At 37.0% G+C, this 4,962-nt stretch overlaps 1 pseudogene; it reads left to right on the top strand.

Moving 5' to 3' along the window:
- The first annotated feature begins 1,041 nt into the window (after positions 1-1,041).
- LOC101618558 overlaps positions 1,042-4,962 on the top strand; it is a 20,015-nt pseudogene continuing 16,094 nt past the window's right edge.

Here is a 4,962-nt window from a genome sequence, read left to right on the forward strand (position 1 = left end):
AATATAGTACCTAGGGAGCAATGCATTGTCAAAGAAGGATTTGTTTTCTTTTTCTTTTTCTTTTTTTTTTAGTACCAATATAGCAAGTTTATTATTTTTTTTTAAATAATAGTTTATTTTGACACCACTTAGTACCTTTTTCCATCTCAGTTGCAATCCCCATGGGCTTCCCATCACCAAATCACCCACGTGCCATCACAATAATCCAGTGCACTTCCCCCACCACCACCATTTTTGATCCCATTCCCCACTCCACCCCTGTAAAATGTCTCTGGTATATAGCTATTCATTATAATTTTTTTCCCCTGTTCCTTTATGCTCCTGCTATGAGTGAAGCCATCCAGTATTTTTCCTTTTCTTTCTGGCTTATTTCACTAAGCATGATTGTTTGTCCTTTTTTTTTTTTAAAGAGAAACAATTTGAATATATTTTTCTCCAAATTATGTTTATTAAGATATAGGTATGTATCTTTGTATCTGCTCTGGGGGTTATAGGTTCCAACCTCTACAAAGGTACACTTTCACATCCTGCCCACCACCAGTGTCCCCACAATCCTCCACCATGTTCCACTGGGTCCCTTCCCTTCCCACTCCTATCCCACCACCATTCCCCTCTGGTTGCCTCCGTTTTATAGTTAGAGAGTTTACTACTGGTTGGGTTTTGGATGAACCCTTTGTTGTTTTACTCTATATTCCACATATAAGTGAGACCAGCCAGTATTTGTCTTTCTCATTCTGACTTACTTCTCTTAGCGTTATCCTCTCCAGTTCCATGAGACTTGAATATATTTAACAGCTTGGATGTAGGGCAGGATTTCATAGAAATTGAGTAGTTGAGTATACAGGCAAGTAAAGGCATTAAGACTTAAAATCAAATAGCCCTAGGAAAATTGTGCAGATTCAATTCACAATGTAGGGTAACATATGGCCCTTTTTATTATTAAGAGAAATATTGAGAGGATGGAAAACAGAAAGGAAAGGGTACTGAGCTAATTGAATCTTTTGAAGTAGGGCCAAATCAAGAGACACTCAAGCATGGACCATGGCAGGTGGAGGCCTGGAGTGGGCTGATGGGTGCGTTGTCAAGATGGAGATGGACTACAGCACCATGGTGGACCAGCATTTGCTCAAGTGTGAGAAGCTGACCAAGGAAGGAAGACTTCACAAAATCATTGAAACCCTTCTCTCTTTGGAAAAACAGGCTCACACTGTTTCTGATAGGATGTGTACCTCCTGTATCTTAGTTGCAGTAGGGAAGATGTGTTTGAAGCTAAAGAATGGGATTTTCTTAATGAAAATATTATGCTTTTGTCAGAAAGACAGAAAAGCAAACTGTTGCAAAAATGGTTCAACTATGCTGTACTTGCATTGAGGAAATCACCTTCCATTCAAACTTTGATTAATTGACATTCTACAAGTGGTTACAGAAGGAAAGATTTCTGTTGAAATTGAGCATTCTCCACTGACTAAAAACATTAGCAGTTATAAAAAAATGGTGACATGAAAGAGGTAATCTTTACTTTTTCTCTTTTTTAAATAAAAATGTATTCTTTTTATTTGTGATAACACTAGAATTCTCCCCATTAGGTGAATTCTCCCCATTAGGTACTGTTACCTAGAATGCTTGCCACCAAGTCACCCATAACCCACCACCACAGTCCTTTGTGCTTCCTTCCCTCTATTCTTACTCCCCCACCTACCCACCCACCCACACTTTAGATGCTTCAATTGTATAATCAGTTTTTAGAGTCATCTTTTAAGGTTGTCTTTCTCTAGTCTCAGTTGTTTCTCTATAATTGCACATATTAGTGACACCATCTGGTATTTATGTTTCTCTTTCAGACTTACTTCACTTAGCATTATCTCTTCCAACTCCACTCATGTTGCTGCAAATGACATGAATTTATTTTTTTTGATTATTGAATAATATTCCATTGTGATATATACCACAGCTTCTTTGTCCATTCATCTATTTGGGGGAACTTAGGTTGTTTCTGTAACTTGGCTATTGAAAATTGTGTTGCTATGAAAATAGAGGTGCAGTGCTCGCTTCGACAGCACATATACTAAAATTGGAACGATACAGAGAAGATTAGCATGGCCCCTGTGCAAGGATGACACACAATTCGTGAAGCATTCCATATTTAAAAAAAGAAAAAGAAAGAAAGAAAATAGAGGTGCAGGTTTCCTTTTGAATTGGTGTTTTTATACTTGCGGGTAGATACCTAAGAGTGCAATTGCTAAGTTGTAGGGCAGATCGATCTTTAGTGCTTTGAAAACACTTTGGGTAAGTGTTTAAACAATAAGTGTTGAAATAAGTGTTGGAAACACTTTTCAAATGTATGGTTTTCCAATATTTTCTCCCATTCCATAGGGTAATGTCGTACTGCTTTCCATAGGGGTTGGGCCAGTCTATATTCCCACCAACAGTATAAGGTGTAACAAGTTTCCCTTTTCTCCACACCCTTGCCAGCATTTGTTGTTTCTGCTCATTCCAATGTGAGCCATCTCACACCAGTGAATATTTCATTCTAGTTTTTATTTTCATTTCACTAATGATAAGTGATGGTAAGCATTTTTTTCATGTGCCTATTGGTCATCTGTATGTCTTCTGTGGAGAAGTGTTTATTTAGATCCCCTGCCCATTTCTTGATTGGGTTATTTGTTTTCTTTTGGTTGAGTTGCATGAGCTCTGTATAGATATTTGTTACCAGTCCCTTTTCAAATGTATGGTTTTCAAATATTTTCTCCCATTTTGTAGGGTGATTTTTTGTTTGTTTGTTTAGCTATAGTCTCCTCTGCTGTACAGAAAAGTCAGCCTCCATTTTACAGAGCTGTAGGTAGAAACATATGGATCAATGGAAAAGAAAAGGTGAGTGTAGTTTATTTGAGGGCAAATGAGGCTCTGCCCAGCTGTGAAGGACTATATTTGTATACAAATCATTGGCAAGAAAATTAGTAGCAGATTTTTCCGGGAAGAAAATACAAAGAGATTAAAGTTGAAATACTATAATAACAATTCAGCTAGATCAGCATGAGGGTCCTATTTGTCTATTTGTAAGCACTATAGAGCAATATGTGGTACACCCTCTATACAAGCTGAAAGCAAAAAGTGGCAATTGTCTCTGAGAAGTGTTGTCCTTTATATTATGTTAGCTCCTTTTGATGATGGTCAGATTTTGTTCACTGAATAAGTGGTGACAATAAATTAGAAGAAGGGCCTCCATGGTGACTCAACTAGTTAGCAGCAGCAGCACTATGAAGCTATTGGCAACCACTGCAGCACGAGTTCAGTCCCTGGCCAGGGAGGTGAACCATATAGCACAGCAGCCCTCTCCTGTCTTGCCCACTGCTCCCCTCAGCAGTGTATTTCAGTATGTTTGTCTATTCTACTCCCCACTTTGTCTCTGGTGAATCTTCTCACCCCTACCCCTCCACCTCTGGCCTGAACCCCAGCTCTTGTATGCATAAATAAGTATTTTTTAAATATGTTAAAAATAAGTTCTAAGTATAAGCATCTTGGTTATGGTAAAAATTTTTACCCATAATGGAGGTGACTTATTTGTCCACACCTGTTGAAGAGTATATAATGGAATTTAAAAAAGGTTCTCTGGAGAGTCCTACAACTGATGTTTTGTTTATACAGAGGAAGGTTTAAAAAGAAGGTGGAAAGGCTTGAAGAACAGAGTTGTTGTATATAGTATTAAAATAATGGCCAAGTATTAAATGAGAACAACAATAAAGAGGATGGCATAAACTTCTGGATCAATCTGTTAGTAAGTGAAAGGCTTTTCTCTCAAATCTAGAGATAACAACAAATGGAAAGAGATCCCTTGCTCATGGATTGGAAAATTAAAATCATTAAAATGGCCATCTTACCAAAAGCAATTTATAGATTCAATACTATTTCTATAAAAATTTCAATGGCATTTTTCAAAGAAAGAAAAAATACTGATGAAATTCACGTGGAACCACAAAAACCTCAAATAGCCAAGGCTCTTCTGAGTAAGAAAGAAATTGAGGTATCACACTACCAGACTTCAAACTATACTATAAAGCCATAATAATTAAAACAGACTGGAACAAAACAGACATATAGACCAATGGAACTGAATAGAAAACCCAGATATAAATCCACAGCTTTAGGGACAGCTAATCTTTTACAAAGGAACAAAGAATATGCAATGGAACAAATGGTTCAACAAATGGTGCTGGGAAAGTTGGGCTGCTGCGTGCAAAAAAAAATTGAAGTTAGATTACTACCTCACATAATACACAAACACCAACTCAAAATAGATTAAGGAAATAGACATAATACCTTAAACCATAAAATATATAGAAGAAAATATTGGTGAAACAATACATGACTTATACTTCAGTAGCATCTTTAGCGATATATCACCCAAAGCAAGGATAGTGAAAGAAAGGATAAGCAGCTGGGACTACATCAAATTGAAGAGCTTCTGTACAGCAAAAGAGACACTATACAAAACAGAGACACCCCACTGACTGGGAGAAAATTTTTAAACATAATACGAATGATAAAGGACTGATCACAAAGATATATAAAGAGCTGACAAAATTCAAAAAATATAAAGTGAACAACCCATAAAAAAATGGACAGAAAAGGTACAAAGACACTTCGCCAAAGAGGAAATGCAGATGGCCAAGAGGCATATGAAGAAAATGTACAGCATCACTTGTAATAAGGCAAATGAAAATCAAAAACCACAAATCAAAATCAAAAACACCAATGAGAACAGCACATGTTAAAAAAAACAAGCAACATAAACATGGAGCTTCCCTATGACCCAGCAATCCCACTCCTAGGTATCTACCCAAAAGACACAAAAACACTGATTGAAAAAGGTACGTGTACCCCCATGTTTATTGCTGCTTTATTTACAATTGGAAAAACATGGAAGCAGCCCAAATGCCCAAAAGTAGATGACTGGATTAGAAA

Source organism: Condylura cristata, unplaced genomic scaffold, assembly GCF_000260355.1.
Source record: "Condylura cristata isolate star-nosed mole 26May11 unplaced genomic scaffold, ConCri1.0 scaffold00043, whole genome shotgun sequence".
Classification (NCBI taxonomy): Eukaryota; Metazoa; Chordata; class Mammalia; order Eulipotyphla; family Talpidae; genus Condylura; species Condylura cristata.